This window comes from Cnephaeus nilssonii (genome assembly GCF_951640355.1).
Source record: "Cnephaeus nilssonii genome assembly, chromosome: 2".
NCBI lineage: Eukaryota > Metazoa > Chordata > Mammalia > Chiroptera > Vespertilionidae > Cnephaeus > Cnephaeus nilssonii.
The window spans coordinates 72,945,789-72,964,667 of NC_137073.1; the positions used below are offsets into that span (position 1 = coordinate 72,945,789).

The window sequence follows — 18,879 nt, forward strand, 5'->3', positions numbered from 1 at the left end:
GTGTGAAAGGAGAACCCATGAATCTCAGAGGCTCCTTGTCACTGCAAATGTCACGTTGTTGTTACCCTGTTCTTACCTGGGAGCTCCGGCCTTCTTCCAGAAAACTCAAGGTCAAATAAGCCATCATGTCAATCTGATCAAGCTGGCATCTCTCAGGCATGACTTACTGAGCAACCGTGGAGGTAACTTAGCATGATTCTACTGCCTAAATTAAGCCATAGGTAGCTCTCTCTATTCATTCCTCAGGCCACTTAATGCTCTCAGACCCCAACAGGCTGCAGTAGCCCTGTATAAAACATGCCAGGGGCCTCGGGGTCTGAGCCTGGAAAGCATTACCTATTCCACCCTTTGCCCAGGTGCCATCAGAATGCCTCACCTGGAGGCTGTCTTTAGAAAATGGTGCTCTTACATTTCCTTCATTCAGGTCGGTGCTCACATCCCCTCCTTTCTAAACATGGCGGTTCCCCTTCCTTCAGGCTCTCCTTGCTTCTTAGTCCTCTCCAGTCTATGCGAAAAGCCATCACCAGGTCTCCCTGCTCCGAGAATGACCCTCACTCCAGGCACTCCTTGCCGTTTTCTTTTGAGACACTTGCCATTTCCAGGCATACAGATCATCATACTTCTGTGCTGAATATGCTTTTCCCTTTGCCTGAAACACTTTCTCTGCCTCTCCACAACTGTTCCCGCCCCTTAAAACCAGCCCAGTGTCCCATCGCTGTGACTGCTTTCCATCAGCCCAGAAGGAGCAGCCATCCCTTCCACTGTGGCCCCTCCGCAGCCTCTCTGTATAGCAGTCATCAGGCTCTCTTATGTGTGCCTTCATTTCCCACTAACCTCAGCGCTCCTGGAAGTCAAGGTCTGTGACTTGTTATCTTTTCATCCTCATAAGTTAACAAAGGGCCAGCACTTAGTAGGCGCTCAGGAATGATTACTTGATGACTGAGTGGAGGAGAGTTGGGATGGAATAAAGACCAAAGTGTCCACATTAGACTTGGGAAGGAAAAGGCCCTGAGACAGGCAGGAATGGCTCCATTGTGGGGAAATCTCTATGTCTCTTGGAGTAAACTTAGGTGAATGAGGGAGGCAAGGGCAGTTATATGTCCAGCCTGGTAGCTACTGGCCTTATGTGGCTACTGAACACTTGAAATGTGGCTAATGGTGATGGAGATATGCTGTAAGTATAAAGTACACATCAGATTTTGAAGACTCAGTATGAAAAAGCAAAATATACCATATATTTACTACATGTTGAAATGGCATACTTTGGATATGTTGAGTTAGATGTACTATTAATATGAATTTTACCTGTTTCCTTTTCCTTTTTAATGTGGCTAATAGAAAAACTTTAATTCCCTATGTATTTCTATTGGTCTAGAAGGGTTATTCTGGAAGGTGCTAGGAAATGACTGGATCAGCTGCACAAGAGAGCCACAGCTCGTGATGGCTACTGTGAGGCTGTCCATCGGTGGTTGGTAAACCTTCCTCTGCCCCGCACACCTAGGGGAGCTGACAGGGTCCAGTCTGTGGGTGGGCCACCAGAGCAGTGGTTCTTAACCGAGGGCCAGTCCTATCAGAATCTCTCCCGGGGCCCAGAGGAAGTAGGGGGAAGGCACGAGTGGTTTTTAAAACTTCCGAGTAATTTAATGTGCTGAGTATGCTGCCCACGTTATAATGTTTATAAACTGTTCTGACCCACTAAATCCCATCCATAAATGAAAAGCCTCAAGCCCCCTTCACTCATTAAGATATGTTTTGTCTTGGCACCAGAAATGGGAGCTTACGAACTCTGTTCCTGTGTTACCTGCCCATCGCACTGCTTGCTGTGACTTTCACTGTCTTCCCCAAAGTGTCCCCAGCTCCAGAGTAAAAGTTAATAAAGGCATGGGAATCAGAACAGAGGATCGTCTTAGTTTCGCCACCCTAGATTGTAAGGTCTTGAGCAGGTCCCTCCACTTTGCTTGGAGTCAGCTTCACACATACTAAATATGGACTCACCAAGACCCTTTATTGCTGCTCCACCTTCCCCCTCCTTGAAGCCCATTCCAGGCCTTCCCTGCCAGCCCGGACTCTTGCTCTGACTTCTGTGCACAGTGAGGGACACAGTCCGGCCTTGACATTGACACAGAGCCACATTCACTATTTGTCCACGGAAACAGGGCAGCTCTCTGTGCTGTCTGTGCCTGCAGGCAGCCGAGTGCCCCCTCTTATACACGGGCAGCACCGTGGGCCTTTGCTCCCAGTTTCATATTCATTTGAATCCACTGTGCAGCCGCTGGAGAAAGGAGAGCTACCTCTGGGCACCTGCTTCTTTATAGGATGGTGGTATACGCCCATTTCTTTTTCTGTGCAATTAATTTGTAGGGAAAAATTAAATCCAGCTATAGGAAAATATGTGTTTACTAGAGGCCCAATGCACAAAATTCGTGCAAGAGTAGGCCTTCCTTTCCCTGGCTGCCGGCACCGGCTTCCCTCACAGTCCCTGCTTCATCCAGAAGGTCATCCGGAAGGACATCCAATCTAATTAGCATATTACGCTTTTATTAGTATAGATAGGACGGCAAAGTCTAAAAATCATGTTTATAGAATCTATTTTTTGAATATGTTCTAGAGACTTTTGTGGAATAAAATTAGAAAGCAGCCTATCCAGGCTATAAATTAAGGATTAACAGTTGAGTCAGTGTTAGCACAGCAACATCTCTCTGCTTTCTAACGCCAGCACTTCCCAGATTAGGTGTGCTTACTGATAGCCGAGAGGGTAGGGCTCCACCTACACCTTCCCAAAGCCACTTCATCCCTTTCCTCATCTGTGAAGGCTGAATTAAATGATGTCTTCAGTCCCTCCCAGCTTCAGCATTCTATGGGTCTCTGTATCAATAGGACCTTACGTGAGCAAAGCTGTCCTCAGCTCCTCTCCTTTCCCACCCTGCCGGAAAGGGTGCACTCGTTGACAAGCAGGAAGGCAGCCAAAGGCATGGTCGTAATGGGTGAACACAGCGAAACTGTTAGGAACACTGAGAGTGCTAGAATCATTTGAAATATCATATGATTTTGTTATTACTATATCGTGCCCTCCTTTCGGATCCCTATTCTAAAACATCACTCATCAATCAACTTTTCCATCTGCTCTCTCTTTTTTAGTGGGTCTTGTCGGGAATGGTGGACCAGTGCCTCCCCCCTACCACGAATCACAGGACTAGACACTAGACGTGTCACAGGGAAGCCCTGCCTTCTAAGTAGTACCCGATCCCCTCCCAGGCTCACCTCTTGTGTTTAGCAGATACACCTCCTCCCTCTTATTCTAAGCACCCGCAGAGACTCTTCTTACAGGTTTCTTTTCACAGCCACGTACCCTTGGTAGCTCTACTTGGTTCTGAAGAGCTCTGGCTCCAAATTCCGTGCTCCCACCCCGGCTCTAGCCTCAGACCAGGAGGGAAAATTAGTTCAAAGGCAATAATAGATCAACCTGCAGGCCCCAGGCTTGATCTGGGCTGTTCTGAGGTAATGAGTCTACTTCACCTGCAACCACAGCCCCCCTGGCAGTCAGATGTGGGATTCTGTGCATCGTTAGCATTCTCACGTGCCTCTGCTGTTGGAACCCACACAGATACCTGACGCACACGCACACATGAAGCACTCAGATTCTGCTGATAGAGCTCCACTAGAGACGAAGGGCTCTGACAGATGTTAGCATTTTCCATACCACCAACAGCCAGGTCTTCAAAGGGATCCTGTCCAACTTCGTTACTATTTCATTTAAAGGGCCTCCTCTCTTTAAAGGTTATAATGAGATGTTATTTCTGCTCATGATTACAGGGGGTAAGAACACTCTCCCCGCCCTCTCCTCTCTCACGCGCTCATTTTCTGTGGTAAAATTGCCAAATCTATACTTGAGATCCAAGGTTGTCCCGGTTTGCATGCTTGGGAGTTGCTCCCTGTTTCCTCTCCAGAGAAGCATTCAAATCTGTTTCCTGACATTGGGTTGCCATCAGCAAGGTCACTGATCAGTGATGCTGTCTGCCCACGGGCGTGCATGGAGCTGTTGTAGGCACTAGAGATCAGTAAGCCTTACGTTTTGGTAGAAACTGGTCTGGAAGAGGGCATGACACAGCCTCCCACTTCCCGCTTGACGGCTGTTTGTGGTTACCAACTGCCCGGAGCTACATGCAGCCTCCTTAGCCTGCCTCCTGCAACCTCCGTCATCCAGCGGAAACGCCCCTCAGCACAGTTGCAATGCCCTCCTTCAGTCACTGTCATCTTCCTTTGCTTCTCTAATTCTTGTTTAGGCCCCGTTCACATTTCTACTTCTCCATGAAGTTCTCCTTGATCCCTCCCAACTTGAGTCCCTGGAGTTTCTCTGGAGCATCCTAGAACACAGAGATCTCTCTACCGCATATTGCAATTATTTATATCCATGTGTCTCCCCTACCCAGAGCCAGAAGTTCCAAGGAGGGCAAGATTTCACCTGTATAACTTTCTTGATGCCTTATATAGGAGAGACTGTATACATACTGAAAGAATGCATGCTAATAAATCAATCCTCTAAGTAGGTTATCATTCACTGATGGAGTTAGAATAAATCTGGCAAGAGTAGTAACATCATATATTATTTTCAAAGCACTTTTATTTCTTTCTGAGAAGTAGCAACACAGAGGCAACTTTCTACCTTTCAGCCTGCAATTAGCTATTGAACAGAGTAAAGTAAGTTAGGTGGGACACATGAGGCACATCAACTCTCAATGATGAGATTGCTCACCATAGAACACCAGAGGGTGGAAGGCACCTTGCATTCAGTTCACTCATCCTCTTTATAATCCAAAAGGAGAAACTGAGGCATCGGGCACACACAGCTAATAAGTAAGAGAGCTGGAACTCAGGGCTCTCCAGGTCCTGGCCTCACACATAGGTCACACCCTACCGATTTCAGCGGTCTCCTTGCTTTCTGTTCTACACTGGTTTGCGGGAAAGGGCACCCAGATCTTCGTTACAGCCATGCCACTCAAATAACAGCATGTTGACAGAGCCTTAGACACTTAAATGAGGCTGGGAAAGTGGCTCTAGTAGTTACATGAGAGGTTCCACCTATCTAGATGATAGCAACTTCTGTTTGCGTTTTTATTCCAAACCTTTTTAAGGAGTTATTTTAATTGACTTACAGTATTGTATTTGTTTCAGGTGTACCACATAGTGACTCAGCATTTATGTACTTTGTGAAATGATCACCACAAGAAGTCTAGTGACCATCTGTCCCCATACCTAGTTATTACGATGTGATTGACTCTGTATGTTACGTCCCAGGACTTAGCAGCTTCCATCTGTGAGGCTGGCTGTGAAAACCTGCCGGTGCCGGGAGGTACTTATGTGTGAGGTTGGCGATGAAGCAGGGGAACAAGGCGTGGGCACAGGGCCGTGTAACCTGATGCAACATGCAGAATTCTGGGGTTTCGGGAAGACCTGGGTTTGAATTCCAGCTTTGACCTACTTCCTGTGAGCCTGTGGATACGTTCTTTGTTTCATCACCTGTAAATTGAGGGCAGGTATAGCTATCTCCTGTAAATAAGTCCAAACAACAGTGAACAGCAATTATAGTCTGGCTGTTGGGATGGAAGGGGAGTGTCGGTCCTTCTTACTCTCTGTATTTCTGCCGTTTTAATTTTTAGTAATGAGTGCATGTAACTTTTCATAAGCAGGAATAAAGCCATACAGATTTATTTTGAACACTCAGCGCAGAGGGTGTCCGGGAAGCTGCTGGGTTCTCATGAGTGGGAGTTGGGGCCTCCCTGTGCCCACCTGTCCTGGTCAGAGACGCGCGGTGTGACAGCATCTCTCCCCAGCTGTCCGCCTGAAACCCCGGCTGCCCGTGTTCTCATTCCTTCTTTTCATCTGTCATAGGGGCTCATTGTACAGCTCGTCACAGAGTGAGCAGGGTTTTGTGTCTTCTCCAGCTGCCACTATTTGTCCTTGGCAGCTCGTCACGTTTTCCTTGGTGTGGGTTGGTGCGTGCCCTCAATCACAGAGCCTCAACACAGATAATCTGCTCCTTTTTAACTTTCAAAGGCTTTTCGTGCTCCCTACTTTGGGGAGTACTAACGTGTATTTGGAAATGTGGCTTTTTCTGTGCCGAAGGCAGTCCCACAAGCCTCGTAGCCCATGCACCCCACTTCACACAGTGCATCTCAAGTAACATACATCAAACCTCCACTGTTAACACTTGGTGCTGGCGTACTGGCTTTCATCCTGAGAAAATAAATACACCAAACCAAACCCACAGCACTTTAAAAACACTAATTAATCCTCACCACAGGCTTAAGCTATACAGAAATGCCAAATCCCACTGCCCAATTTTATGTTTGGAGAAATTAGGGCAAGCAACTTTTTTTAAGGCTTCCCAGGGCCAGAGAGCAGAAGCTGACTCAAAGGGTTCGGGCGGGCCCTGCCGCTGGGAGGGCCGTTGGCCAGGGCCAGCTGCCTCGCTGGATGCTCTCCGGCAAACACCATGTGGTTACTTGCCCAGAACCCCATTTACACATCAGCTTTTATTTTTTCCCCCCAAGGTTACAATGATGCCAAGTTCTCCCGTTTCCAACTGCCCACTTATTTATTTGCTTACTTCTATTTAATTCTGGTAGAGCCTAGAAATTTTAGCCATGGCTTCCAAGAGCAGCCTGGCAACTCTAGCCGGTTAAAAGATCTGTGCTGATCTTGACACTCAACTCAACTCCAAACAGTCCCTTTCGGACCCAGCAGCTGTGCCCACCCAGGTGTGTTGGAGATTTGGGGATGTCCGGGCCCCCTCTTTCCTCTCCCAGTAAACTAGACATCTTCCCACCTCAGTTCCCTAACTTACAATATGTAAGGCTAAGTGTATGCGCCTTTCTTGAAATAGTCACCCATAAGATTCTGGAAAAACATGAAACCTCACTAAATTTTATGGGACATGTCCAATGAAATTAAAATGTAGTCATTTCTAAATATTTATTAATCTAGTCAGATTTTTTTTTAGAGGCTATAGGGTACTTATGTCTAAGGCTGAAATGAAACTTTTAAAAACACTTCTGAGAGAAAGCTGAGTATGTAATACTTTCAACAATAACATTTTAATTTTTTTAAAAAAAGAAAAGAAAGCTGAGTATATGGTCTACCTTAGGTCACTCATAGGGCAAGATGTTAGTAACAGGCATTTATAGACTGAAGTCTGTTACTGCTGGCAGCAAACATAGGGATTGAATACATGTACCTTGTTTAAGAGTCTTTTGAATCAGAATAAAAAATATACACAGTTATAAAATACACAGTTAAAATAACAGTTATAAAATAAAATAGCAAGAAATGATAACAAAATAAATGGAATAAATAGGGTGGGGCAAAAGTAGATTTATAGTTGTTCATATGAAAAATAATACGAGGATCCTATATAATAAAACCCTAACGTGCAAATCGACCAAATGGCAGAATAACTGGCAGAATGACCGGACGCTATGACGTGCATTGACCACCAGGGGGCAGATGCTCAACACAGGAGCTGCCCCCTGGTGGTCAATGTGCTCCCACAGGGGGAGCGCCGCTCAGCCAGAAGCCACGCTCATGGCTGGCGAGTGCAGCAGTGTGGCAGGAGCCTCTCCAGACTCCACTGTAGGCAGGTGGTAAGGACTGCGAGAGCCTTGGACTGCGAGAGGAATGTCTGACTGCAGGCTTAGTCCCAATGCCCCTGGGCCTAAGCCAGCAGGCGGACATCCCCTGAGGGGTCCCAGACTGCTAGAAGTTGCAGGCCGGGCTGAGGGACCTCCTCCTCCCCCAGTGCACAAATTTTGTGCACTGGGCCTCTAGTTAATAAATGAAAATTTAAGAATAAGCTCTGTTTTGCGTACTCACAACTAGAAACCTACTTTTGCCCCACCTGTGTAAGCACTAAGGAGCAATAAATAATGAAAGGCATTAGGCTAGACTTCTTCAAAAAGTATAGTTTTAAATTTGTCTATCATTTCAACAACTTTAGTTTTGTCTTTTCTTGATTTTAATGTGAGTGAAAGAAACAATAGTTAACACTTTATTAATTTTTTATCAATGCTGGTACAAATTACTATATACTGAATGCCTTAAGGCAAAACAAGTTTATCATAGCATTCTGTAGGCTAACAGTCTGAAATGGGTCTCACGGAGCAAAACCCCAGAGTGTCAGCAGGGCAGCGTTCCTTTCTGGAGGCTCTAGGAGAGAATCCATCTCCTCACCTTTTCCAGCCTCGCTTGCACCTTGCTTGGCCCATAGCCTCCTTCCTCCATTCAAAGCCGGTAGTGGAGGTTGAGTCCCTCTCATAGGACATCCCTCCAACCTTGCTCCCATCATCACATCTCCTCCTCTGACCTCTTCCCCATTTTAAGGACTCTTGTGATGATATCAGGCCCACCTGGATAATCCAGGGTACTCTCCACACGTCAAGGCCAGCTGGTTAGCAATCTTAATTCCTCTCTGCATGTAACTTACGGGTTCTGGGGTTAGGACATGGCCATCTTGGGGGCCTTTGTCTACCACAGACACCTACTCTGTTTCACTAGACTTTATGAAAAATACAAAGAGTAGTTTATAATCTTGTTGCAGAGAAGAACAAAAACTTACAAAAAGTTAAAAGAAGTATCAAGTAACAGTTCAAAACAACAGTGGTAGAGACATTACAAGTTAGACGTGGTGAATTGCCAGATGATTTCCACGGCGCCTCATAGAGAACTGCACGAGAGCGAAGGAGGGATCATCACACAGGCTAGTTTATGAAGGGAAGGGAGTCTTGCTCCCTTTTATCTTAAAAAATTTTGTGTAATAATTTTATTAATGGCTGCATATCATGGTATTTCTGACATGTGTCTACCATTCTAACATGTGGAAATACTTTACTTAGTCATTATCTACTTTTGCATTTGTTAGGATATTTTCCGTTTTTAATTAATATAAATAAAGTCCCAGTGACCATCTATTATTTTGAGAGGATAATGCCTAAAACAAAATTCCTGGGTCAAGAGGCATAAACATTTTAAAGATCTTTTGATATATGTGGCCCAGTTGCTTCCCTGAAATATTGTATGAGTTGATAGATCTACCATCGCTGCATAGGAGTGCTTATTTCTTGGAATCTTGGCTAGAAGGGATATTAGCATTTTTTAAACGTGCCAATTTAATAAATCAAATAATGTATTTTAATTTCTTTGATTACTGCTGAGGTTAGGCTTATTTTTCATGTTTATTGAATATTTGGGGGCCATAATTACTTTTTCCCATGCTAAGAAAAAAGATTTTTCTTATCAATTTATAAGAACTTTTTATGTGATTAATATTAATTTTTTGTAGCAAGTTTTTAAAATTTTATTTTATGGAATCTTCTAAATTTTAAAACTTTCATTTTATAGAATTCTTCCATTGTGTTTAAAAATTTCCCAGCCAGCATGGCTCAGTGGTTGAGCATCGACCTATGAACCAGGAGGTCATGGTTCGATTCCCGGTCAGGGCATATGCCCGGGTTGCGGGCTCAATACCCAGCGTAAGGTGTTCAGGAGACAGCTGATCAATGATTGTCTCTCATCATTGATGTTTCTATCTCTCCCTCTCCCTTCCTTTCTGAAATCAATAAAAATATTTTTTAAAAATAAATAAATAAGACTTTTAAAAAATTATTCATTCTGAGTTCAATTATTCACTTATATTTTCTTCTAGTTCTATCTGGCTCTTTAAAAAAAAGTTTCAGGTATAATAGAAGTAATATCAAAATAGGTTTACAGTTTTAAAGTAGTAAAATCAATATTATAATGCCTACAATCTTGAAAAATGTTTAGATTTTGATTGAAATTACATTGAGAGATAAGTTTGGAGTGTGTTGTCATTTTTTACAATATTAAGTCTTTCCATGCTGTATATCTCTACTTTGATGTAATCTTCTCTAATGACTTCCTGTAAAATATTACAATTTTCAAGATTTTTAAATTAAATTTGTTTTTAGGTACCTTATGTTTTTGTTGCTACCAAACATAGTTCTTTTTTCTTTTTGAATTATGTTAGTTGTTAATATATAGGAATACAATTGACTTTTGCATATTTAGTTGAGATTTGATCTTATATTGAGTAAATGACATTGTTAAGCCTTATTATCAAGTCTAATACCTTGTTGGTTTTGTATATTATCTGTGAACAATGGCAATTTGTTTATTTCTTTTCAGGCCTGTACCTTTTCCTTGTCTGATTGTACTGCTGTTTTTCAGTATTGCATAAAAGTGGTGATATCAGGCATCCTTGTTTATTCCCAATCTCAGAGGGAAAGCTTTCAATGTTTACCATTGAGTATAATGTCTATTATAGATTTTTTATATTCTTTCTCAGAGTGAGAAAACTCCCTTCTATTCCTAGTCTGTCGAATTTTAAAAATCATAAATAGGTGCTTAATATTTTTTTCAAAAATTTTCTGCCTGTAATAATATTGTCATAAAGTTTCCTCCTTTGACTTGTTTATTTTTTATGTTAAATTTGCATTTTTGAGATATACTCAATTTATACATTACTAGATCTAACTTGCTTAGATTAGCATTTTTATATTTATACTTATGTATAAATATATACTATAATTATGATTTCTTGTGCTATCTTGGTAAGGTTTTGGTCAGGGTCATGCTGTTTTCAATGAATAACTTGATAGTGTTCCTTCTCTCTTGGTGTCTTCTGTAAGAGTTTCTGTGAACTGGGGATATTTGGTGGTGTTTTTTTCACCAGATTTATTGAGATATTTGACACATAACATTATGTATATTTAAGGTATACAGTGTGATGATAAATATTTATATTGCAAAATGATTACCACAATAAGATTAGTTAACATATCCATTACCTTACATAGTTACCCATTTTGGGGAGAGCAATGGTAAGAACATTTGTAATTACTCTTTTAGTAACTTTCCAGTGTACAATACATATTGTTAACTCTATTTACCACACTTTAGGTCCCCAGAAACTTTCATTTTATAATTGGAACTTCATACCTTTGACCACCACTTCCCATTTTTCCTACCCCCCGACTCCTGGAAGTCATCAATACTCTCTGTTATTATTAATTCAGTTTAAAATGTGGTATCAGTTAAAGAACTAAAGGTTTTATTTCATATTTTCAGCATCATGTATGAATTGTTCATTATTGTTCACTGCCTTAGTCTTAGTTCACAGAGAGTAAAGCATGACACAAAGACTTGCATATAGTCAGATACTATAGTCAGTCCCAGGTGCAAGAATAAGGAACAGATTTAATTTATATAAATTACTTATGGACTTCAGTGCTTACTTCCTTTTACTGTAATTAATTTTATCTTGAGATAGAATTTTTCTTTTTATTTTGTTTTATTGGTTGGTTTGGGTACATCTTTGAATTACCTTCTTTCCATGAAAATGTCATGGGTGATGTGCTTTGGGAGGCCTTGCATATTTGAGAATATTGTATGTCTTTCTGTTACTTATTTACATAACGCAACTTTATTGGGTAAACAATCCCAAAGTTACAATTTTTTTCCTTCAAAATTCTGTAAACATTGCTCACGGTCATTGGCATCTGTTGTTACAGAAAAGCAATCTCAATACAGTCTGGTATCCTTGCTTTGGAGGTATCCATTTTTTTCTCCTCCTGCCTGGATAATTATAGTGTTCTGTCTTTGGTACTGATAGTCAACTATATATCTAGTGTATTTTCGATTTATTTCATCAGTTCTTCCTGGTACACAGTGATCACTGCACAATTTACTATAAGCTGTTTTATCCCAGGAATGCTTAAATCTGATATATCTTTGGGTTTTATCTCTGTTAAAAATAATTCGGTCTTTTGGGGAGTAACACCACTTATATGTATGTTGGATGACCTTTATATATTATACATGTTCTTTCACTTCTCATTTTCATCTCTTTGCCCTTTTCCCTACTTTCTGGGGTGAGTTGCAGAATGAGATTTTACAGATCTCATTCTGATTCTCTTTAATGCTTCCAGTGGCATTTCAGAATGTAGTATGGCAAATCTCTTGCCTTGCTACCTTGCTATAGGCTTTCCAGTTCTTTTTACTAACAAAAATTATCAATTTCACCTTTTTTGCCTTTTCTTTCATAGTTAATATTTCACTTGATTGTCTTAAGTACACAAAGTTGCTGCTGCCAGTTTATTCTTTTTCCTCAGTAAACACTCTCAGGTATGCTGTGTCTATACCTCCACAGTTATATGTTCATCTCCTTTTTAAGTTTTGAAATATGTTCATATTTCTATATGTTTTCATATGTTTCATGCTGGTACTATTTTGTTACTGAGTGTAAATTAGCTGGTTATTGCTAATGATGGATTATCTTTAGGTTCCATCTCTGCAAGCTATTAGAATAATCTCAAATATAAAAGCAGGAGGATCTATTTATATAAGATATATAGAATTAGTTTAGTGATACAAAATTAGTTTAGTGATGAGGAGAAGTGGTCAGTGCAGTGGGCCATCCAAATAAAGGAAAATAATCTCTAGGTGCTCTCTTTGTATTTGATGGAGCCTTTGAGATGGAGCCAGTGTTATGGTCTCCTCTCATCAGCCTGGACTCTGTTCCAGGCATGCAGGTGACTGTACCCTGTCCCTTTCCTGGTGCTACTGTATCCCGCATTAAGGTGGACCCGCTGCAAGCAATCTTTCTATCTAGTGTGCTGCAGATACTCGGGCTTTCTGGATTGGATGACTCCTGATTTTCTTGACCCAAAGCAATGAAAGAGTTTTTCACATGGAGGCTTTCTTTTGGTCCTGTGACCTGCCCTGATTTCCAAATTAGGAATGTTTGTGAAGGTTTGCTAGTATATTTCTTACTTACCTCCTGAGCACCATGCTGTTTTTCTCAGGAAAGGAGCTTTCAGTCAGCTTTAGCACCGATTTTAAATATGAGAGTTGTTAGGTACCTGTACTAGCTTTTCTAAATGTTTCCACATAAGCAGTTTTGAACAAGGTATAGACAAGATTAAGTAAGGTACTTGAGAGAAACCACATGGAGGGAAATAAAGAGAAGAAACTAATGTTGACACTGTTCTAGGCACTGTCCAGGCACCATCCCATCCCGCATTACTACCTTTAGCGTGCATATCACCATCTGGCATAGTTTTATTTTAAATATTTATCATCTGACCCTCCCATCTATAATAATAAAAGCGTAATATGCAAATCGACTGAATGGCCATCCGATGTCCTTCCGGATAACCTTCCAGACAAAGCTGGGGCTGCAGCTGTGTGATTGAGGCAGCCTCCACGTCTGCGAAGGCCTACTCTTGCATGAATTTTGTGCATCGGGCCTCTAGTTAAAATATAAGATCCATAGGGCAGACATGTTTGTTTTCTGTATTCATTACTGTACCCAAGTGTCTAGAACAGTGACACAACTAAGACCAGTTGCAGAATAAATATTCTTTTTTATTTAAATAAAAAAGACTTTAACAGATATTTTTAAAAGAAATTGGATGTCAGGGGTGCTTGAATTGTGATAGCTAATATTTGTTTATAAAATAAGACAAAAAACTTAGATTTCACTTAATTGATGGCAAGTTTAAGAGATTTAAGTTTACTTGAGTCTGACACTAGTGTAATTTATATGACAGAAGCAGGAAGTCAGAATTATTTTGACTACTTATAAAAATTCATTTCAGAGCCTTTTTTATATCATTTTGTAAAAGCTCCTTCCAGCAAATAATTTGGTGCATATCTGACTTTTAGCTCCTTTTTCTAAAGAGAAAATAAGAATAAAAGAGGAAGGAGAGAGAAACTCAGCTCAAGTACAACCCTCTCTTATAAACTTTTGCCTGTGATTTAAGAATTGTTTGTAATGTATATATTTAAAGAAAGTTGAGGGTTGGATTTTAATTGTTTCTTGGACAAGTTAGAATAGAATACCTAATTTCTAACTGTTAACTAGTGTTTACAATTTTTAATATTAGAGACTGAAAAAACCTAAACCTTCCCCTTTTTTAAATTATTCCATATTTACAAATTTACATGAGGTCATTTTTTTCTGCAGCATTTATCCAGCATTGAACTTAAATGAATATACATTTTTTAAAAATATTGACAATGGAAACCAAATTAGAAAAGAATGGAAAGAGAAGATGTACATAAATCACCAGACACTTGGAAGGGCATGTAAGCAAATCTAAGAACAGCATGTTTTTCATAATTTTATATTTTTCCTTTTAAAAATCACTTTCCAAAATGTTGATCGTTTGGCAGCTCCAAGGATGACATCAACCCTTCCATAGTGCAGTATCTATGTTCTTTTAGATAACTTGATGGCACTTCATCAAGTTTTGGTGATTAAGTTGAATTTAAAAAAAAACTAACTTAGATTTAAGTTTAAATTCCTCTAACTGCTAAGCTAAACACATTTCTGACTTTAGACATGCTTTTGAGCACTCTTAAAGACTTATATTGTCCATAGGCTGCTTTATTTCTTAAAGCAGAGGTAAGAAAGTGAGAGAAAAATATACTCTTTAGAGTTACTCATCATCTCCATCAAAATGCTCTATATCATCAGTGCGGTATTCCAACCAATTGTCTTCTTTTCTCTACTTTAACCGGGTCCCAAATCAAGAGGATAATGATCTTAGCATTGTTTTCCCACTTGAGAATGTCACAGATAGTTACCTGAACTATAGGCTCTCTCTGCAATCAGGGACACATTCTGACCATCAATCAATAAGGTGGTGATGAAAAGATAATACTAGAAATTAGGCTGTTAATGGGGAAGAAGAAAGAGTAGACCAGTACTAACAATTTTCCTGCATCACCTGTGACCACCAGATAAAAACACTTGCATTTTAAAGGTGTGGTCTGCCAACCTACTCTAAACCAGTGCTTCTCAAACTTGAATGAGCATATAGATGACCTAATTGGGAAGGCTGGGGTGGGACCTGGATTTAGCATTTCTAATGAGCTCCCAGGTTGTACCAGTGCTGCTGTTTCTCTGACCGCACTTTTTAAAAAATATGTTTTTATTTATTTCAGAGGCATGGTGGAGGGGGGAGGGCGGGGGGAAGACATCAATGTGAGAAGGAAACATCCATCAGTTGCCTCCCATACACACCCCATCTGGGATCAAACCTGCAACCTGCGCATGTGCCCTGACCAGGAATCGAATGGTGACCTTTTGGTGCAGGGAACAATGCTCAAGCAACTGAGCCACAGCGGCCAGGGCTCTGACCACACTTTGAGTAGCCAACCCGTAGTCTAGAAAGGTTTTTCACCCAATTATGAAGTTCAAGATTTAGAATTTAAAATATTTGTATGAATATTTTATTGAAGACTAATTAAATATTTTGAGATATATAATGAAAGACAGATGTGAGATCTTAAATTTCAAAACTGTTTTATAAGTGTTTATAATCCCCCCTCCCGAGTTCCTACTTAGGCTAGCTGGAAAACAATTTACATTACCGTTCGCCTTTTCCAAGTGCCTAATTGTTTTCTGATCTTAAAGTGATCGAGCATTTGATGAAAAAATATGTTCAAGCCAGCAAGGCATGAAGATTTTAGAGTTCATCTCATAAGCTTGGCTCCTTTTTCCTTTTTGTTCCTGATGTTGGCATTCTGTCAGTATTCAGAAAGGAAGCCCAAACTCCCAAAATATGGCAGTGGACCGAACATCTACCACCCAGGAAGTGGTTCCCAAGCCGAAAATGAGGTAGCCAACTTTTCCTCCCCAAATTCTCTGAGACCTTGCTTGGCTTGTGAGTTCTGACTCCTTTCAACTACTTCTCTGGATCTTGCAGAGTATGGGAATGGGATAACAAACTCCAGTGAGCCCCAGAGAGAGTAAGTAGAGAAACTCGGTGACCAGTGGTACTACTTCTGTGTGGGAAGGAGGACAATTCCCTGTGCTCAGGCCTATGTAAGTGGCTGAGGGGTAACTCTGGTGTTGGTTTTGACTTCCATGCATCCATTTGGCTGGTCAAAGAGTAGCTGGGACCTGTTGTCAGTCACTCTGTCTTTGAGGGACACAGAGCATCCTTCCCCAGTCCTTGTGTGAGCTCATCTTGCATCCTAGACTCGGGAAGCTTTTCTTACCTCTCAAATATAAAGGCATAGCCCTAGGCATTTTGGGTCAGTGGATAGAGCATCTAGATGCCTGTGGACCAAAGGGTCCTAGGTTCGATTCCATTCAAGGGCACATACCTTGGTTACAGGCTCCTCCCTGGCCCGGGCCCTGGTCAGGGCACATGCAAGAGACAACCAATTGATGTGTCTCTCTCACATTGATGTTTCTTTCTGTCTTTCCCTCTCTCTTCTAAGAACTCTCCCTAAAAATCAGTGGGAAAATATCCTCAGGTGAGGATTAACAAATATATCCTATCTAATAAAAGGGTAATATGCAAATTAACTGTCACTCCGCTACAAAGACGGCGGCGCCCATAGCGGCCGGGCGGGACGCTGGCATCATAGCCCCGGCAACGAGGCCAGCTTTCCGCGCCGGGCTGCAGAGGGAGAGAGGGCCTCTGGGCAGTGGGCACACACCAGGGGTGGGAGTGGCTCGGAGCACGCCCCCCCCAGTGGATAGGGCGCGGCAGCAAGCGAGCAGTGGAGAGCTACCAGCGGTGGTGGGTGTAGTGGCCGGGCTGCCAGGAGGCCGGCTTTCGGCTGCTGGGGCCTACGCTGAGGCGACTGGTGGTGCAGGCAACTGCGGGGGTGCGTCCGAGGCTGGGGCGCTGGGAGACGTCGGACTGCGGCCCAGGAGGCGAGGCACCGGAGGTCCTGGCCGCCGCCGCCCTGGCCTGAAGCCACCTCCTACGAGATGTATCCTAGCCTAGGTGTGCGGGAAGCGGGTTCCGGGAACCTCTCCCTTTGCGGCACCCAGAGCCCGGCTCTGAGAGGTGCAGCGAGGAAAGGCCGCGTTGGTTGATCAGGAGCCTCAGACCCGCCCTAGGCCCTTCTCCTTGGGAATTTGGAGAAGACCCACTTCCAGTCCGGAGGCCGACGTGAACGTTGGGCGTCTTTTGAAGAATGATTGTTTTGCTTGGGAATATGGTTTGTCTGTAGAAGGCTGGGAAAGAACAAAATCCATTACCAGCCCTCCTCCAAACAGACCCTCTAGAGCTGAAAACCTCAAGAGCGAGCGCTCTCATGCCCCCATCTCCAGTCCTCCAGCGGCGGAGGCGGATCTGGTGAGTAGGAGGCCACCCTGCCTGTCGTCAGTCCGAGGGAGGCATGTCTGGGAGTAGTGAGAAGGGGCATCTTCTAAAAGAGGCTTCTCTGTCATTAACCATTTCATAAATTTCTCCACTTTGGTAACAAGACATTTACTTTTTATATATTCAGAAGCAGGATATTTCCCACATGCTCCAATCGGTAGGATGCAGCCCCTTGCTCTGCACCTGTCACAGCTGAAAAAAAGAGATGCCCTTTAATACATACCTTCCCCCCACAAACTTCAAAAAGTTGGGTCGGCTTCCTTTCCAGGGAGCTAGGACTGATTTTGGGGCCCATGTACACTGGACCTGGTCGCTGTGGAGTGATCTACCTGCTCAAATGACAGGGGCGGGATGAGACAGAGGATGTATTTGAGTTTTGTTCTGTTTTTCCAAAATTGCCTGTTACAAACACTTCTGCGGTAGTCCTCAATTGTACTCGAAGTACTGTATTTCCTCCATTTGTACACATACTCCTTTCTTCAAATTTTAACATTTTTGAAACCAGGATACTTCTTAACAGAGAGGTTAAAAGGACTTGCTAGCTGCTAGGCATCTGTGTGGGTATCTATTTATATACAGAGCCACGGTCCTACCGGTCCTACCGAAGGCTCGACCAAGTGGGCGGGGGCTGGCAAACGGGCTGAAATCTGCAAGGTTCCTGGTGGCTGAGGGTGCAGAGCGGGAGTGTGGGCGTGTGGGTGTGTGCATGAGCGTGGACCCGAGCGACACATACTCACAGGCCCGCACCCACACAGGGCCCTCGGCGTGCCACCCGCGCTTCCCTGGAATTCACCCTCCAGCCCGGATCCTCCAGGTCCCGCCTCCCGTTGGTGCGGGCAGGAGTCAGTCTGGGGAAACTTTCTCAGACTTGCTTGGTGCTGGGACTGGATGCATCCGAGCTCACAGGCTCCACGGAGGTTCCTTGTGGCCAAGGGTGCAGAGAGGGAGTGAGGGCATGTGGGTGTGCATGAGCGTGGACCCGAGCGACACACACTCACAGGCCCACACCCACACAGGGCCCTCAGCGTGCCACCCGCGCTTCCCTGGAATTCACCCTCCAGCCCGGATCCTCCAGGTCCCGCACCCCGGGGTTGCTCAAGTTCATCAAGAGTTTGCGATTTGCCCAAGGCGCGTTGAACAGTTTTCTCTTAACCCATTTGTGGGAGTGTAATCTGATTTAAAACCAATGGACTAAGCACTTTCTAGAAAGTCAATTTAGAAATGTGGGTCAAAATTCAAGTGAATTAGCTTTGGGCCAGGAGTTCCATGTAAGTAAACAGTCAAATAAGCAATTATGTTTACTGTAGTTGTTGATGCCAGGGGAAACCCGAAGCAACCTGCCCCACAATAAAGGGTTAGTGAAGTAAACCATAGTAATGTCAAACCGTCAGGGATAACACTGTAGCCATTAAAAATCATGTCTGTACATCCTTCTTCTGAAAAGAAGGCTATAGCCAAATATTAAGTGGAGGGCAGGGGATGCTCAGAAGAGGGCGTGTATATTTATATGTATGTATATTTTATATGTCGGGGGGGGGGTGTATCCCTCAGCCCAGCCTGCCCCCTCTCACAGTCTGGGAGCCCTCAAAGGATGTCCTACTGACGGCTTAGGCCCGCTCCCCACTGGGTACGGGCCTAAGCCACAGTCTGGCCTCCCTCTGCGGGAGGCGACTGGGCT

The 18,879-nt window shown here is 43.0% G+C and overlaps 1 protein-coding gene across 1 annotated transcript in view; it reads left to right on the plus strand.

Annotated features, from left to right (window-relative positions):
- ARSB (arylsulfatase B) overlaps nt 1-18,879 on the plus strand; it is a 132,701-nt gene that overhangs the window by 77,544 nt on the left and 36,278 nt on the right. The gene's annotated exons all lie outside the window — the stretch shown is intronic.